At 45.0% G+C, this 19,854-nt stretch overlaps 1 protein-coding gene across 2 annotated transcripts in view; it reads right to left on the bottom strand.

Annotated features, from left to right (window-relative positions):
- The window catches only part of NEXMIF (neurite extension and migration factor), a 233,617-nt gene that overhangs the window by 35,581 nt on the left and 178,182 nt on the right, over positions 1-19,854 (bottom strand). Inside the window, exon 4 of one of the 2 annotated variants that reach the window (XM_079961208.1) lies at positions 18,842-18,998. The exons of the other annotated variant lie outside the window; for it this stretch is intronic. The gene's annotated coding sequence lies outside the window, so the exon portion shown is untranslated. The remainder of the gene's footprint in view (positions 1-18,841; positions 18,999-19,854) is intronic. 2 annotated transcript variants of the gene reach the window in all.

The raw sequence follows: 19,854 nt of genomic DNA, 5'->3' as shown, positions 1-19,854 counted from the left end.
GTTGTTGGCCCTCGCATGAAGCCTTGGGTTTGCAATTATGAGAGAGGGGAGACTGTGGCAATGGGGAGTGGGTGGGCTGGGGAGGCCCCCTAGATTTAGAGGCCCGAGTTGCCCTGCCCTCGCATGAAGTCTTGGCTTTGCAACTTTGGGAGAGGGGAGACTGCCTTTGGGGAGCGGGTGGGCTGGTGACGCCCCCTAGATTTAGAGGCCCTAGGCCCTTAGCCTATACATAAATCCAGCACTGCTGGTGGCAACCAAGTCTGGAACCAACCCACAGTGGCTGAAAGTTTTCTACCCAACAGCACTAGTTCTTGGACAGCAAATGAAAAACAGCAGGCCTAGAGAGAAATAGCAGGACTTTTATGATAACATGTGGCTTTGGGATTGCATGTAATGATCTTTCTTGAGGTAAAGAGAATTCAAGAAAGGAAAACAAGGAATCATTAACACACACACCCTGCCGCCCCGAAAAAAATCCTGCCTGTTTTGAAGCTAAACATCTCTGCAATCATCAGCTGATATATTAAACAAACTGCAAATAATCATTTTGCTATTTGCCTCATTAAATCTCTCTGCCCACAGAAAATGCCAACACACACACACACACATTTATATGTAAGAGAGAAAAGAAGACACAAAAAGGATGTTTAGAGGGAAATTAGGTATTTGGATTCAAACTGATTCTGTAGGTGTCCTAAAATCTTCCCCCATCAACTGAACTGCTAGGGGTTGAAACCAATTTCATTACACACCATGAGAATGAGTCTGCTTTCTTCTTCTTTTTCCACCACTAGAATTTGAGCCTAAAATCTGAGTCTGCAGGCAACTTCCAGTAATGCAATGCATTTTTTGTACATTGTTTTCACTGATACGTGCATTTCTGTGCTCACTTTCCCTGAATAAATGATTTTTTTCCTGTACAAATTTTTTGATTGTTTTGTGAAGTGTAAACTAAGTGCTTTTGCACTGAGACATCAATCAAATTTCTCCCTCCTACCAAAACAAACAGTGTGACCTGGCATAAGGCAGTCTTTCCATCTGCTGCCTGCATTCCAACTCCAGGTTTTCTTGATATGCACTTTAAAACACACACACCAAAAACTACCCTGTATTTCAGTCAGGTATTTTTATGGTATCATACAATGTTGTTAAAAACAAACCCCCCATCAAAGAAATGAGTTACAGAAGCACAATAAGAAAACAGCAGAGAGCAGCCATCAAAGCAATACCAACTGCAGGGCAACAAAGCAGCGCAGCCCAAAAGGCATGAGAAAGGATGAATAGATTTGCCACTTTCTGCCCCTTTACTCTCCTCATCAGTTCACTCTGTTCCACTCCAGTTTAATGGGGATAATTTCTAAAAAAAATTCTGGAACTGGAATTTGCACTCCAGTTCAGGGCTTTTGGGGTGAGGGATGGGGGATGGGGGGGGATAGAGGGTATGTGTACCCTGGCTCTGCTCCCAGTTGCCCTCTAAGAGCTGGGAGGATACCTGTCTGCTGCAGGTAAGCTTCCTGTGCTTTCGGGGGGAGGATGTTCCCACACAATGCAGAACCCCAATTCTACCTTGCATGGGAAGCAGAGGAGGCTTCTTTCTGCAGACAACCATCCTCCATCCATAAGACCAGACCATGTCATTATCGAGGAGGCAGCTTTAGTCGTTGTTTGAAGACTATCCCTGCCTCCGTGTCTGGCCTTGACCGGATGGATACTGGAATCAACAGGGGAAACCCACATGACCTGAAGGTGTTGCTGTGTAATGCCAGGTCAATGATTCATAAGACCACTGCCATCCACGACCTGATTGTGGTTGGAGGATTTGACCTGGCATGTGTGACAGAGACCTGGTTGGAGGAAGCAGATGGGCCTGTCCTTGCCACTGCTTGCCCACCAGGTTTCTCTTACGCACAGCAACCCAGGTCATGTGGGCGGGGAGGGGTGATTTTTAGGAAGTCACTAGCTTCCACCAGGCGTCCTACTGGGAAGATCCAGTTTTCTGAGTGCATGTTCTGGAAGTTGGGCAATAGGGGCAGTACAGGATTCCTTTTGGTGTACCGACCTCCCCGCTGCACCAAGGATTCCTTGTCTGAGCTACTTCAGGTTGTGGCGGATTTTCTCCTGGAGACACCTAGTTTGGTTGTCCTAGGGGATTTTAACATCCATGCCGACATGACCTTACAAGGGGCTGCTTGGGACTTTGTGGAAAGCATGGCCTCCATGGGGCTGTCCCTGAATAAGTTTGGCCCAACTCATAGTCATGGACATGCCTTAGACCTGGTGTTCACCTCTAGTGACCTGGGTGATCTGACACTAAGTAAAAGTGAAACAAAAGAAGTGCCATGGTCAGATCACTTCCTGGTGCAACTGGACTTCTCCGCGACCCTTCCCCTCTGCAGGGAGGTGGGACCAATTCGGATGGTCCGCCCCCGCCACTTAATGGATCCAAATGGTTTCCAGAGAGTGGTAGGGGATGCTTTATCCCATGTTGATGGCCTTTCAGCTGATTCCCTGGTGGCCCGCTGGAATGCGGAGTTAACCAGGGCTATCGACTGGCTCCGAAGCGCCCTCTCTGATTGCATGGAGCCCGGACAGCCCCGTGGTTTTCTTCAGAGCTGAGGGCGATGAAACAATCGCTGAGACGGCTAGAGCGTCGGTGGCAGAAAACTCACTCCGAATCTGACCGGACACAGGTTAGAGCTCAACATCGAGCCTACCAAGTGGTGATAGCGACAGCAAAGAAGACTTTCTTCACCGCCTCTATTGCATCTGCAGAAAATAGTAGCAGGAGACTCTTTCAGGTGGTTCAGAATTTAACAGAACCACCTTTACCACCGGGGCCTTGTAAAGACCCCAAGATCTCCTGCAACGATTTTGCAAAGTTTTTTGCAGATAAAAATCACTCATATTCGGAAGGAGCTAGACACCACCGTGGGAGCAGGGCTGGGGCGGGAGAGTGCTAGAGCTCTGTCTGGTCAAGTTGCATGGAATCAATTTCAATCTGTTACCCCAGAGGATGTGGACAGGCTGCTTGGACGCGTGAAACCAACCACCTGTCTCCTGGATCCTTGCCCATCCTGGCTAATAAAAGCAAGCCAGGAAGGGCTGTGCGATGGCCTCTGCGGGGTGGTGAATGCTTCCCTCTGTGAGGGAACATTCCCAGATCCGCTGAAAGAGGCGGTCATTAAACTGCTTTTTACAAAACCATCTTTAGACCCAGCCAGTATGGCCAACTATCACCCAGTCTCAAATCTTCCATTCTTGGGCAAGGTGATTGAGCGTGTGGTTGCTGAACAACTCCAGCCACGCCTGGAGGATGCAGACCATTTGGATCCCTTCCAATCAGGATTCAGGCCTCATCATGGGACTGAAACTGCCTTGGTCGCGCTGGTTGATGATCTCCGGCGAGCTAGGGACAAAGGTGAGAGTTGTTTCCTAGTTCTGCTGGATCTCTCAGCGGCCTTTGATACAATCAACCATAACATCCTTCTGGACCGTCTAGAGGGGCTGGGAGCTGGGGGCACTGTTATACAGTGATTTCGCTCCTTCCTCCTGGGCTGTGTTCAGAAAGTGGTGGGGGGGATGAATGTTCAGATCCCTGGGCCCTCACTTATGGGGTGCCTCAGGGTTCCATCCTCTCCCCCATGCTTTTTAACATCTATATGAAGCCACTGGGAGAGATCATCAGGGGGTTTGGACTGGGTGTCCATCAATATGCAGATGATACCCAGCTCTACCTCTCAAATCAGAACCAGTGAAGGCGGTGAAGGTCCTGTGTGAGTGCCTGGAGGCGGTTGGAGGATGGATGGTGGCTAATGGATTGAAGTTGAATCCTGACAAGACAGAAGTACTGTTTTTGGGGTGGAGGACTCCCTGGTTCTGAATAGGGTAACTGTGCCCGCGCAGCCTGGGAGTCATTTTGGACTCACAGCTGTCCATGGAGGCGCAGGTCAATTCTGTATCCAGGGCAGCTGTCTACCAACTCCACCTGGTACGCAGGCTGAGACCCTACCTGCCCGCGGACTGTCTCGCCAGAGTGGTGCATGCTCTAGTTATCTCCCGCTTGGACTACTGCAATGCGCTCTATGTGGGGCTACCTTTGAAGGTGACTCGGAAACTACAACTAATCCAGAATGCGGCAGCTAGACTGGTGACTGGGGGCGGCCGCCGAGACCACATAACACCGGTCTTGAAAGACCTACATTGGCTCCCAGTACGTTTCCGAGCACAATTCAAAGTGCTGGTGTTGACCTTTAAAGCCCTAAACGGCTTTGGCCCAGTATACCTGAAGGAGCGTCTCCACCCCCATCGTTCTGCCCAGACGCTGAGGTCCAACACCGAGGGCCTTCTGGCGGTTCCCTCATTGCGAGAAGCAAAGCTACAGGGAACCAGGCAGAGGGCGTTCTCGGTAGTGGCGCCCGCCCTGTGGAACGCCCTCCCATCAGATGTCAAAGCGATAAATAACTACCTGACATTCAGAAGACATTTTCAGGGAAGTTTTTAATGTGTGATATTTTAGTGTATTTTTTGTTTCTATTGAAGCCGCCCAGAGTGGCTGGGGAAACCCAGCCAGATGGGCGGGGTACAAATAATAAATTATTATTATTATTATCCATCTCAAGGAGGATGGGACAGCTTGTGCACACGTTCGTTCTCCCTTTTGCCAAAATACGAAGTCTAAACAGGGCTTACAACAGCACGTGTGAATTGATAAAACTGTGAAAAAGGCAGTCTTGTTGCAATTGTTTGTATGGTTGCAGCAAGATTCTTTTTGTATGTAATTTCATCGATGCACACGAAAAGATGGACCAAAAGAATGGATCAAAAGTATCTCTGCACACCTGTTAATACAATTGCTGAAAGGTTGGTGGGTTGGGTTGTTTTTTTATAGCAGTGTACATACATTTTGGCAATGTTGGGATGAGGCTAGGTGTTCACATTAACTGAAAGCTGTGGCCAGATGGACACATTTTGTGCTCTGTAGAAAATTTAAGAACAATGACAATAGAAGAATTACAAAAATTCTATCACATGAATTCAATTTTGAGAAAAAAGTATCCATTAACATGAAGCTCCTTATTCCTACTGCTCTTTAGCTTTCAGTGCACCGTGGAGGCATCCCTAGTCTTGAGCAGATAAACACCTATTTACCTTGCAGCCATGACTCTTAAGATTATGTGCCAGGCAAAGAACCCCACTGAGAAAGAGCCTGACCTAAAGGCAGTACATGCCTAACTTTCCCCGGCAAGGGTACCCAAAGAACGGGGTCTCTAGATGATCTCAGAGTGTATAAGAAGATTTATGTGGAAGCAAGTGCTTCATGGTAGGATTTTTCATATCATCACTACTAAACCAAAGCATTTTTACAGCTCTTGGATGCACTTAATATATACACTGCTTTCAAGCAAGAGTGAATTGCTGCATCAAAGCTACTGGGGCCCAGAAGCCATGCTTTCCCACTGTGCAAACAAAACTTGGGTTTGCATATTCTCTTCTCTTCTATTCCTCTTCTGTGCATCAGAGGAAGATATAAGAAGCTTCCATTTCTGATTTTAATCAAGCTGCAGTTCCCCACTACACCTGAACTCAGGAAGCTGTGGTTTGTTTAAACTCTGGTTTGTAATCAAACCAGGATCTGAAACTCCTACCAGCCCTAGCCAACCCAGCACTAGGCAACCCAGCAGCCTAAAAGACCTGGACAGCATCATGTTGTAAAGGACATTCAAAGAGGCAGAGGGCACACTCATGGGCGTAGTCAGGAGAGGCAGCTGCCCCCCAAGTCAAGTAAATAAATAAAAATACTTAACTAACTGACAAATTGCATTGCCAATAACTTGGTTCTGGCCCCCCTGACAAAAAGCCTGTCCCCCCAATAAATCCTGGCTATGCCCATGCATACATTTTCCCTGATGCAGCTAAGGCTAGGATTTTCTTACATGAAGCCACATACATGGAGCTAAAAGTGCGAGCAGGATGCAAGCTGGACTGGCTTCCTGTCAAGACAGTGAATTTCATCACACCTGGACTCTAGATTTGAAGTTAAAGCCCACTTTGCTTTCTCTGTTTTTAAGCGTCATTTAATGGCTTTGGCTGGATTGATTGTGTTTAAACATTTCTAAACTGTATTCTAAACTGTATTGAAAATGTATTTGTAGGTTTAAAAGTGAGGGAGTCATTTTTTGGGAAGTGAATTCCATTATGAAGTATGACACAACTTAATGCACTAAGGGCAGCATTTTTTGTATCGTGCAATTATAATTTCATGTGACAATGGGGCATCTATTTGGTAATATGCCCTGCAACAAAGGGACTTAATTGCATTTGACCATAGTCTAAGTTGCGTGTGGTTTTTTGTGTGGTTTTTTTTTAAAGCTTACATCTTATAGATGGCATGGTCATGATTCCTGTCTGCAGTGTTATATTCCATGCAGATGATGTTTTCTTGCCAATTAGCAGGCTCTGGGTTTTTTCCCCTCCCCCTTCTGGTCATCATGGATTTTAATGAAATCAGTTCAGAGGGAAATCAAAGCTTCTTCTGCACCCTTGCCTTACTAACTCGAAAACCACCACCACCCTCTATTATTACTTCTTCTTCTTTTAAAAGTGTTAGAAATGCCCGATTTTTGCTGCCTTAAGAACCTGTTCATCCATCTATTCAGCTGGGCACATGCAAATTGCACTGTGAAACCTGCATATTCAAGTTTGTGCTAACAGAACCAGTTTTATTTCCACCCATGGAAACCTCTCCCCTCCCTTTGATTCTAAAAGCAATGGTACAGTCCACCACCTCAACTCCCCTCCCCAAGAGAATTCTGCAGTTGGGAAAACTGGTTGAATTTGATTAAACTTTTGGATTTCCTCCAATATTTTCAGCCATTCCATCTGCAGAAAAACACTCTACTGGCACTTGGCACATTGATAGCATTAACCGCCTCCTAAATCAGCAGCAAGTCTTGCCTAATAATTTGGCATTTGCAAGCTGCTTTGTAAATTGTAAAATCCTCGCGTCCTCTGGTGGAAGGAGGGATCCTTCCCTCAACAACAACAAAAATGGAGGCATAATCTGTAAACGTTTTGGAGAAAGAAAACATCTTCCTGTAAAAATGCCTCTCTGCCATGTTCAATGAAATGGAGGTGGGGAGAGAAGTGTAAGAATAATAAAGGCAGAAATGAGATACAAACCTAATTTTCCACCTCATTCAGGGAAGGAGTATATTGCACAATGAGACTCTCTGGCTACAGAAGCTGCACTAAGCAAACAGGAGCTCTTCTGATGTTGATGGCTGTTGGAACAGCCTAAGAGAGGCCAGAGCACAGCAAGCAACCCACCAAAGCACCCACCAAACAAAAACAAATGGTGCCATTTTGTGCATGTATTTCTTTACTGCACAGCAAAGTCAGTAGGTGGAGTCCAAAAGCAGCTCCAACATCTGCTATCAGGGGGAAGTTTACTTCACATGTTATAAAATTCTTTCCAGGAAGGTATTTCCATGTCAGAATGCACATTCAACCTGCAAGTTAAGTCATCTCCATGTATGAATATTGTGTATGAAGGGTTGTTGTTGTTGTTTTACTCTAAGTGGTGTGTGTGTGTTTGTGCACGTGTGTGCGTGCGTACGTGCGGCAGTCATTTCGGCAAAGGAAGAGGCAGGTTTGTGACCAACCACCAGAGGGCATACAGTGGTGCTTTGAGCTACTATCGCCTCAGATTACAAACGCTTCAGGTTACAAACTCAGCTAACCTGGAAGAGTTACCTCGAATTGAGAACTTTGCCCCAGGATGAGAATGGAAATCGTGTGCTGGCAGCACAGCGGCAGCAGCAAGAGGCCCCATTAGTGAAAGCACACCTCTAGTTAAGAGCAGTTTCAGGTTAAGAACAGACGTCCGGAATGAATTAAGTTCATAACTAGAGGTACCACTGTATTAATTCCTGCAGCAGAGTGCCCTTCACATAGGTTTTTGGCAATGCGATGGAAAAAGCAGCGGAAACAGCTCCAAAAGCTTAAAATCACTATTTTGGGAGAGGTTTCCCCCAAAAAGATCAACAATGTTGGGGTCAGGAATTTTACTTTTTGAAATATGACAACCCTACTGTTAAAGTGGCCTTTGAGGATAATTTATGTTATAATTCTAGCGGTATCCTCAGACCACATAGACATTAACAGATTAAAATATAGTTAAGTTGGTTATTTTCCCAATTCAGATCCAAGCTTCTATGGGAGAAACAATATAAAAACACAGTATTTCATAAGAAACAACATGGCACAAGGCTAACACCTTGTGCACACTGGTTCTAAACTAGGGATGAGAGAACACTGGATGCAGAGTGTATACAGAGCGTGTACTGTGGTATATGCTTTGATAGACAGGCTACATGTGAAAATATGTAGAAACTGTAAAAGAAAGTATGAAAGGATATTGTTGGGAGGATCTGCTTACTCAGAGTGTATTAAGAATGTGTTGATAATGTTTGTGCAGGAAAAGCTCAGTCTTGAGCTAGGCTGAGAGAGGAGGCATCCAGCTCACATAATGCAGGCATGCTTTTCCTCTGCAAATACGACTTAATTCAGTCCCTCCAAGTGTCCCTATTTTCCAGGGATGTCCCTGATTTAGAGAAGCCATCCCAATTTCTGATTTGATCCTGGAATATCCCGCTTTTCCTTAGGACGTCCCTATTTTCATTGGAAAAATGTTGGAGGGTAAGGAGTAATGTGACCCCCCCCCCAGTTTTTTTAAATGAATGTTTCATTATGTTTTTATATATGTTGGAAGCTGCCCAGAGTGGCTGGAGCAACCCAGTAAGGTGCGTGGGGTATAAATAGTAAAATTATCATTATGGAATGGGACGTCCCTATTTTCATCAGAGAAATATTGGAGGATATGCTTATTTTGATGCATTTATATAAAGATAAAGGGACCCCTGGCCATTAGGTCCAGTCATGACCGACTCTAGGGTTGCGGTGCTCAAGCTACTTGGCGATTCATGAGTCGTCAAGCTACTGCAATCTCTTCTTCCTTTGCAATTCTCAGTGGGGTGGGGAAAAGGGACAGATCTACAAGGCAAACTACTTTACACAAAACTTTTCACGAAGCAGCCATAGCTTGGCTGGAGAACCAACATTTTGCACCTAGTAAGGTAAAGGTAAAGGGACCCCTGACCATTAGATCCAGTTGTGGCCGACTCTGGGGTTGCGGTGCTCATCTTGCTTTATTGGCCGAGGGAGCCGGCGTACAGCTTCCAAGTCATGTGGCCAGCATGACTAAGCCACTTCTGGCGAACCAGAGCAGCACACGGAAACACCCTTTACCTTCCCGCCGGAGCTTTACCTATTTCTCTACCTGCACTCTGATGTGCTTTTGAACTGCTAGGTTGGCAGGAGCAGGGACCGAGCAACGGAAGCTCACCCCATCATGGGGATTTGAACTGCCGAGCTTCCGATCGGTAAGTCCTAGCCTCTGTGGTTTAACCCACAGTGCCACCCACGTCTCATGCATTTATATAAGGCTGTGTAATTTATAGGCTTGTGAACTCTACTTCTGTAGGTTCCCCAGTAGCCAGTTTTATGACCAAGTAAAGTTGTGTTAAATATCACTATGATGTGGTTATTGAAGAAACCCACCACATTACACAGCCTAGCATCAGCTGATTTACATACAGCAGCAAGTTTTAAGTGAAAACTCCTAATTGCCTCTTCCCATATTTCCACTACTACCGTTAGTCCAAGCATCAGTTTATATCACAAAGAAACTATACAGGAACAAAATGACATTCTAGAGCGGGGGGCTGGGGGCTGGATTGAGTGGGGAGGACAGACCAATTCTGTGCTCCTTACAGTTTTTGCATTTATTCATACCCTCTCTGACTTCATATTGAATAAAGAGAAGCCACACTAAGCATGAAATTAATCAAATAAAGAGTAGGCTGCAGGCTCTCCTGTAGAAGCCTCTACAGAGTCATCTCCCCTGTTGCGATCTCAGATTATATTTGCTCCTTGCACATTAGGCAATGCAGTCTTTTCATCCTTATGCTGCCGCTGCTGTCCTGCTTTACCTCTATGCAAACCCTTTTCACCCATCAGCCCATTCTGCAGCCATTATTGATTTTGATGCACCCTCAATGGTTTTCAGGCAGCAACAGAGCCTCATGGCAAATGCAGATTTATTAAGAGCTTTATGGGGAGAATTTGGTGGGAATGCTGAAGAAAAGGAGTCAGGTCTTTGAGCTGCTAAAGCACAATTCTTACCAAAGCTAAGTGAAGAGAATGTCTTCTGTTATGCAACAGAAGATTTGTGGTGCATAGGAAAAATGAACTCCAGAAGAATCATCATAATCTGTATCAATAAATTAATGGCACAAGCACATTTGCAAGTTTTTATCTGTTTTTAGCTTATTACTATTTTAACTTTCTGAAAGTCTTAAGTTCTTCTTGTTAATTCTTCTTATTGATAATTCTATTGATCTTTTTTTAGTAAAACCGCTTTGAGGTTATGGGTTGTTGTTTTTTGTTTTTTTACAATACAATGAAGCAGTGCATATGTTTTATTAAATAAAACTCCCTGTCTATATTTTAATACTGCAAGAACAGCAGAGCTGCCTTATAAATGTTGCCTCTGACTCAGGATGCAGCTTCTGACTATGGGGTAAGGTGAAGTGCTACCCCCTCACAGCCCCTCTCCCTGTCGTGCCAGGGTACTTGAACTCGGGTTTCTTTTTCTGCACAAATCTGAGTGATCCATAAGCAAGTCAAGGGTTAAAGGCACAGCAGGGAACTGCATGGCTAAGCACGAGCTGAGGCACTGATCCAAGAACCTAATGCCTCCTGCCTCTTTCTTTTGAAGGAACGGTTGGACTGAAGCCTTAACATGGCAAATGACAGGCATTTGTGCTCTGGGTAAGTAAACAGGAGTTTCTACTAGCGAGCAGGGTCTGCTGATATTGAATGTACATGAATCTTTTTGATAAAAGCTGCATAGATCTTGAGAACAGGGTGTAATTCCACAGTCAGCAATGAAGCTCACTGGGTAACTTTGGACCAGTGACTCACTCTCAGACTAACACACCTCACAAGGTGGTTGTGAGGATAAAACGGGGAGAAGAACTATGTGTGTCACCTTGAACTCTGGGGGAAAGTTGAGATATAAATGCACTAAGCAAGTAAACCAAAAGAAGATGGCCACTCATTGCCACTCTCTTCCCCCTAAGATTCTGAACTTCAGTTTTGTGAGTAGTGTCAGGGATCACTTACATGCTAAGCAACACAACATCTGGAGAGCTATAGGTTTTCCTCATCACACTTGGGTTAATGCTGCTTTATAATATATACACAGAAGCATACATAGCTCATTGAGGAGGGAGTCACACAGATATTAGCTAATTGCTACTTATACCTGTCAGGCAACATGACTATTGTTATAAAACGATAAAACTCTAAATTACGAAACTACATCAAGAATCTGAAAGCAACATTAAGAAATGCATGCGGTCATGAGTGAGTGTGTACAGGTCAAAAACAGAGAACATAGATGTATTTTCTCTGGCTCCTTCAACCTTGCTGAACAGTGGCACTGGATGTTTATCAGCAAAAGACAATAGACAATACTCAGTTTCCACCAGGGTGGAATTTTCTGAATGATTTTCAAATGCAACTGTTGAATCACCAAGTACTTCTCTGCATTGCCCCCCCCCCCCCCGTCACCACTGCATTCAGCACAAAGACACAACTTACAATATGAGGGTCTTCATTCTGAATCCTCAGATGCAGCATCCTTACACAGAAAGAGTCCTTGGGCAGCAAACTCCTCAGGAGAATATGAGGAACCTTCTCCAAAGAAGCTTAAACCCTGCTGCCTAGAAGTAGCCTAAGGCTACTGGAAAAGGTGCTGGTTTCTAAGTGCTCAGGTGCCACACTAAGTGGGTCTGGCAAACAGTCATCACTGATCTTGCTAATTTAGAGCTCTGCTTGTTGTTCCATGACCCTGCTTGGGACAATCTGTTCTTCCTACCCACTGGTAGAGGAAGAGGGGGACGGGGGGAGCACATCGCCCCTGGCAGTGCGATCCTGGTAGGGTGCCATTGTGGCTGGCCCCCGCAGGCGGCACGCCATGCCCCCCAGTATGCGCACCACACCCCTGTGAGCAGTGTGCCACGCCCCCAGGACATGTGCCAGCCACGCCCCTGCCTACTCTCCGCCCCTGGTGCCGGAGCATGAAGCTCCACCACTGTTCCTACCCCCATTGAATGACACTTGTCCAAGGTCCTGCCCGTCCCTGAGATTAATTTTCCATTTGCTGCAACATCATCTCACCTTAGTGGAAAATGTCACCATGGATCAGGGCAGTCTGACACTATATTTATTTGACGCAACACGAACGCATGTTGATGCACGTATATACCCCAAAAACTGCTTAGAGAGGTTTTGCTTTGGCATATAAAATTTTATACACACACACACACACACACACACACACACACACACACACACACACAAACATTTCCTTTCTCTGGTTATAAGATTATGGGGGGGGGGCATAAATGGAATGGGAGAGTCCCTGCCCTCATTAGGAAACACCAGTCTGGCTTCATATCACATGCAGACATATCCAGGACTGAACTCAGTGGGACCCCACTATAGCATTAATGTTCCCAACTGGCAAGTGAGCTGGTAGCCTTTACTATCTGATGCTCAATTTGGTACATGCATACACACACACACACACACACACACACACACACACACAGTGGTACCCCGCGTTACAAACCCTCCAGGTTACAAACTCCGCTAACCCAGAAGTAGTTACCTTGGGTTGCGAACTTTGCCCCAGAATCAGAATGGAAATTGTGCACCGGCGACACAGCAGCAGCAGGAGGCCCCATTAGTGAAAGCGCACCTCAGGTTAAGAACAGTTTCGGGTTAAGAACAGATCTCTGGAGTGAATTAAGTTCATAACCTGAGGTACCACTGTGTGCATGTGTGTGTCTCCCTGGAGGTAATGCGGGGCTATTGGGTCTTTGGTCCCTGCTTTCTGGGCTGGTTTTTAGGTAAATAGGCACCGTTATTCGTAACTTAGTCCAGCCAGATCTGGCTCTGTGCCCTGCTCCCTACATTTAAAATCAATGACGCCTCAATAACCTCTGTCCTTTACCTTGTGGTGGCAGCCTGACCTGATAGAGCCCAAGGATAGAAAGATGGTTCAAATTTCCAAATAAATAATGAGCTTTAAAAGGTTGCGAAGGTGGTTGTTATGGAAAAGCTTACACATCCTGTGGGGTACTGCAGAGCCTGGGGATTAGGCAGGTGTTTGGGCGGTATCTCTATGACCTATCTCAATAATTGTCCGCATCTCAATATAGTCTCAGAATAAGCACTGATTCATCTGGTATAAGCTTCAACCAGAATTTTCCGGATTTGTTTTCCTCATCCATGGTTTACCTAGTTTATCTATATTTCCCCCTTACAATTAGATCTTAGTGCACTTTCATTAAAAAATAAATAAATGTGCCTTATATTCAGTACTTCAATGTCTATATCTATGCTATTTTTTCAACGTATACTTAACAAGTCTATGATGTGCATTATCCATATTGTATTTTTCCCAGGGGCACAAAGGGTTCCACAGACATTATCTTAGGCATTGTTGCAAGAACCTTAGGCTGCAAATGCAAAATATGAACCAATCTATATCGGTATTTCATTATTAATTTGATTTCTTATCTGTTCTCCACCATAAGGTCCCAGGGCAGGTTACAGCAATTTAAAAATACAATATTAAAATAACTTTTTAATATGAGAACAAAAGTGCGCTCATTCTGCCAATCAGCTGCCATTTTATCTCCCCTGGTATGGCAGTGCTTTAAGAACTTGTCACGCCTTCCATCTGCAACAGATTGCATGAGAGGCTGAAGAAAATTAACATTACAACAATCAAATCTCTTTGCTAATCTTGAGAGCCTTTCAAAAGAAACAGAGCACAAGTCTTAGACCAGTGGATGCTCTGCACCACACTCCAATGGAGGAAGAGGCTTTCTACTGAGTCAGACCACTACTCCATTCAGTTTGGTGTTGTCTGCACTAACTGGCAGGATTTCATGCAGGAGACAAACCCAGCCCTACCTGCCGATGCAAGTTGTGGACCAAACTTGTGGCCTTCAGCATGTGAAGCAGATGCTTTACCGCTAAGCTTGCCCCTCAGATGTCCAAAATGACTTTATTTGCCAAGCCCTTAACAAAACATCAGGTGTCATTAGAGGCAAACCACAGGGGTTGCCACAATCAGATTGGCCAACCTTGAAACTACACACCCTGATCATGTGGCCTCAAATTATTTAAGCTGCTGATGTGATTATTGTTCCTTTCTTTCTGTGCTTGGCAAAGAAAGGTTTCCACCCTTTTGCCCTCATTCCCAAGCATCATAGTCTGTTTAAGAATACACTTTTGTATGGCAGAGACAGAACAGTTTCCAAACAAGGAGGGAGGGAAGGGAGAGGGCTCTCACAGCAGGGATTTGGGCAAGAAAAAGAGGTGGTGATCAGAAGCCAAATTGCTGTGATTCACCCAAACAAGTAAGGGGGGGGGAGGGAAGGAGGGAGAAAAGGAGTGAAGCTCAGGATGACCAGAATTGGAATAAACCTGCAATATGTCCGCTTCTGTGCCAGGTTCCTGGGTAACTTCTATCCATCAGCATTACAACAGTCTTATAGCTCACTGGAGCTATAGCCACAGTACATTAGTGGCATCCTCAGTGAAGAGAAAGTGCAAAACACATACTCTTTTCAGTCCACAGTGGAGAATGCATCATGGCAGGGAGGGAGGGAGGGATCGAAGGAGAAAATAAGGGCCGTTACGTTACGATTTTCCTGCTTGGCAGGGGGTTGGACTCGATGGCCCTTGTGGTCTCTTCCAACTCTATGATTCTATGATTCTAGTATATCGGGTCCTCCCTTAAAAAGGGCACGTATTGTGGTGAGACCCGCCCACCTCTCCCTACTTTTAGGGTTTTGCGCTTGACCTTGCTATGCCGTTGTGTGTTGTCTGTTGTTGGGACAGGGGCACGGCAGGAATCTTCCCCACTTGGCTGACTGGCTGTTGCCATTTGGGTTTCGCCTGCCGCGTAGCAAATCATCACAACTTGTAAGGTTGCGGATAGGCTCTCATTCAGGTGATAGGGATGGGAGAACGCTCTCGTCCATCCCTATGTAAAGGGTATTCCGTTAAAGGAATCCAGGGATTCAATGGTTTGGTCAACCCCTGAGAGGGGGTTGTGCCTGTGCCTGAGTCCAGGGGGACATTTGGGTGGTGGAAGAAGAAGAAGAAGAAGAGTTTGGATTTGATATCCCGCCTTTCACTCCTCTTCAGGAGTCTCAAAGCGGCTAACATTCTCCTTTCCCTTCCTCCCCCACAACAAACACTCTGTGAGGTGAGTGGGGCTGAGAGACTTCAGAGAAGTGTGACTGGCCCAAGGTCACCCAGCAGCTGCATGTGGAGGAGCGGAGACATGAACCCGGTTCCCCAGATTATGTGACTACCGCTCTTAACCACTACACCACACTGGCTCTCTCACTGGTGGAGTTAGCCCATGTCCGACTTTCCGCTTATCCAGGTGTTCACCCTTGGCTGACCTATGCTGGAACCCTGGGTCAGTGCTACCTGCAAGGCAGGGAGCTAGTCAAACCAGAGTCTATGAAACCAGTCACTTTCTGTAATCAATAAAGTTGTGGCCTAAATTCTGCCAAAAACCAAACCAAAAATTTGAGTCAAGTGTGGATTTATTTAGGGGGGAGGTTTCTGGGTCTGAACACGCAACTAGAGTTTTTCTCAAGTATCTCTTATACAACTATCCGAGCAAAAGTGGAAGAGAAAAACTACCCAAGCCTTCACCAGGGAAACAGGGTTAAAGTAGGTCACTATGCAGTCCCCATTCAATGAGAAGACCCTGCTTTGGAAAAACAACAACCTAACTACAGGGAAAAGGCATCTCAGCCATGTACTTGAGTGCTTTTATTGAAGAAACAGGTTTAATTGGACCCAGAGTTCATTGGGACACAATTCTGGGTGAGTGCATCTACGGTTACAGCCTCTGCTGGAAAAACAAGGAAGAAAACAAGATCAGGGCTGGCCCTGCCACATACAAGGGTGCAATCACACAGAAGATTTTGGGATGGCATTACAGGGCAGGAAACGACCCACTATTTATATTTTTAAACCCCATTTGGCTTCCCCGTCTCAGGATGCCTCTTATTTATAAAGTTTACATACAAATATTTGCATTCCAACTGTAAACCTCTGCACCAAAAGCGGCATATATCGGTAAGTAGATTTCACTAACTGCCATTACCCCGCTAATCCAAGTGGCATTTGCAAAAGCACACTATGATCTAATGTTGGGATTAAGCAGTGTGCAACTAACATGGAGAATGGGGGCAGGGGAGAGATTACACTACCCTACCCCCAAAATGCGTTTTCCTCAAAAATTCAGCCGGCTACCACCAGCAATGAGGTTCCCACCAGGTACCAGGCAAGCCTGTCTTTCTCACGTTCCCCAAACTTTTCCCTATAGCTCAAGAATCTTCAAAATTTCTGATAGCTGAGGCACACCCTTTTGTCTGAATCAAAATAAGAGACATAGTTCACTCCCAAAAGTATGTAAGAGAGTAAGAATGAGCATAGCAGGAGTCCACCAAGCAGCCTAATCTGCTTGTGTGATCTGATCTCTCTCACACACACATCCCCCCCCCCCCCCGAAGGAAAGCAGAGCAGAAACAGTTATGCAGACAGGTATAAAACAGGCAGCCTGCTCTGAAGATGGGGACCTTGGACTTAAGAACATAACAGCTGGATGGATCGTTCTGGTGACCCATCTAGTTTAGTATCTTGTTCTCACTGTTGTTGACCAAATGCCTGTGGGAAACCCTCAAGCAATACCAAGCAGAAGAGCCCACTCCCTTTCTGTGGGTTTCCAGCAACTAATATTCAGAAGCCTTGCTGTTTTCAACTGTGGAGGCAGAACATAGCCATTATGGCTAGTAGCCATCAATAGTCTCTGCCCCATGAATCTGTATAGTGTTCTTTTAAAGCCATCTAGGTTGGTGGCCATCACTGCCTCCTGTGGGACTGAGTTCCACAGATTAACTACGAACTGTGTAAAGATGTATTTCCTTTTATGTTTTCCTGAATCTTCCAACATTCAACAATTCCCTTTCATTTCTCACAGCTCAGTTTGGGAATACTCTATCTTGTGGAAAATATGTCTGGCAAACTAACATGAAATAACAGAAAATTGTTTCCTCCCTCCCAGGAATCAAAACAAGCTCAGTCAATCAGTAAGAACACGATGCCACAAAAAGATACATAAATGATATTTTAGTATTGAAATGCATGTTGCAGATGGCACACCAGATGAGGGTCGATTCATTATTCACTCTTCTTGCAATGATGGCATCTCTCATTTTAGCTCCGCTATTTCCTCTCATTTTACTCACAAGCAAAGTTCTATGTTGTCTCCTGACTATGAACCCTGCATGAGCGAACTTTGCTAAAGTGACACTTAATGAATGATGCAGCCATGACTTGGTGTGCACTCTGCAGCATTAGCCAGGATCAGCAATCCTTGCAGTAAACAAGTAAGGGGCCAGTGGCAGAGCAACATCTTGCAGCCAAACAGGGCTAAATGAATACTGGCCAAGAAAAAAAACACAATATATGTAGTATATCATTAAAATTAATCAGGACAGAAATGATCAAAACAGGCCACACTCATCATAATCCAAAGTATGAATAAGATGTAAAAGTCAGCATTTGTCTAACTTTCCATCTGATTTCATAAGATTATCATCATTATTGCTATTAAAAGCATGTATTAGCTGCTTCTCCAATGCTTTCAAAAATGAATTCATTGAATGCAAACACATTTCAACAGCAGGTCAAAAGAAGGAAAGACAGACAGACAGACAGACAGACAGCAGCAGCAGTAGCAAAGAACACAAACCATTCAAAACGGAAGGCCAAGAAATGCACTTTGCACACGTGCACTCACACGCACATGCACACACCCCTCTGGAGAGCCAGAAAAGGGAAAATATGCTCTGCTTAATATTCTCTCTCTCTCTCTTTCTCTCTCTCTCTCTCTCTCTCTCTCTCTCCTTATATACAGATAATTTTGATATTGCAGGACAGATATAGCTTAGCCACCGTCATAATTTTCCTTCCCATTTTTGAAACAACTCTTGTCATAATGTGAAAGACAGTTGATTTGGAGAAATGAGTTGGCTGGATGAAATTAATATGAAGTCCATCAGTGCAAAGACAAGTTAAGTTTTGAGAATCCAAGTAAAGTTGCCTGTGTCATTAAAAAAAAAAAGTTTGTACAAGGCCTGGAAATTTTCATGAATGGTGGTGGTGGTTGGTGGTTGGTGGTTGGTGGTTGGTGGTTGGTGGTGATGGTGGTGGTGGTGATGACAACAACAATGGCAGTAAATGAAATGGGCTTGCTATAGTATTGAACCTAAAGACTGCTTCCAAACCTGCCATTTAAGAACCAGCCCATTCCCTTCAATTACAACTTCCTTATTTATATAGGTAGGTGTCACAGGTACAGCATGTAACTGAGCAGTGAATCCTGACCACATGGGTAGACGTTTTCAACACACTGCTGCAGCAATCATGGAGGCGATGGCAATCACGCCACTCAGAGAGCATATTGTCCACAAAAATGATGTGGATGGGTGGGGAAAATGGATGTTCTGTGCTGCCCTTGGGGTTCCCAGAAACTCTCAGGATATGACCTTCTTCATATGCAAGGCCTCGCAGAGCTATTTCAGTTGGGTATACATGCTCTCCTTCCTCTTACCTTTTGAAATAATTTCAGCACATTTTTTCTTTCTCTCCACAGTTGCGTCTGCAGACCTCTCTCCTCCCAAGGTTCACTCTCCTGGCGCCCGTCTTTGGGCAGGCAAAGAGAAGAGTGGAAGGATTTTCAGCAACTGACGTAAGAAGGCTGAAGATGACTGTAAAATAAAGGCAAGCAGGTTAGCGCAAAAATGCCCGTGCTCTGCTTACATATCAAGCTAAATTAAATTAGTGGCATCTACATAAGTGCCTCCTACTGTTTTTATTCCTACATACAAATACCGGATCTGTCAACTCAAGTGCAGTTATCATGGAAGCAGCACCAGGGGGGCTGGGGAAGAGGAGAAAAGCCAAAGTAATTTGTAAAATTAAAAAAACCATTAAATAGCAAAAGGATTCCAGAATGCTATCCTGGTTTCATTCAGGAGGGAAGGTGATCTACCCACAGCATCTGGTGGTCAGAAGCAGCACTGGCTCTGACTGTGGAGGCAGAATATAGCCACCATGGCTAGCAGCCATGTTGGGTTTCAGAACTTACTGGGTTAATTTTTGTTCTGAGTGTGCCTCCCATTCTCTGACGTTTGGAAGGAGGGAGGAGCTCTAGTTGTTGTTCTCTCTGTGTCTCTGAGAGAGACGGACGGAAGCCATGAATGCTAGCAGTCCAGGAGATTTTGGGAAATGCTGAGCTGTAAATATTTGCTACAATAAAGAACTGTTGAATTTGGACATACACAGTGCTTGGTGTATTTGGATCTGAAGCAGACTGCGACAGTTTTGATCCGCTGTGTTTTTACTCTGCTAGACGAAACCGGAGAAGAAAAAGGTCTGCGCAGCTTGGCTGGGAGCGTGCCGGACCACTGGGGCTAATTGGGGCCATAAAGCAATTAGATGGCCAGTGCAATTAAGATCTTATCAGATCTTCACAGGTTATGGAGGACCTAATTACCGCTAATAAAACTGTTGCTAAGAGTCTGCCGGTGAGCTTTGAAGTTTGAAGTCAGCTTGGCAATAGCT

The sequence above is a fragment of the Podarcis cretensis genome (assembly GCF_951804945.1).
Source record: "Podarcis cretensis genome assembly, chromosome: Z".
In the NCBI taxonomy this organism is placed as follows: Eukaryota; Metazoa; Chordata; class Lepidosauria; order Squamata; family Lacertidae; genus Podarcis; species Podarcis cretensis.
This window is presented reverse-complemented; position numbering and strand designations above follow the sequence as displayed.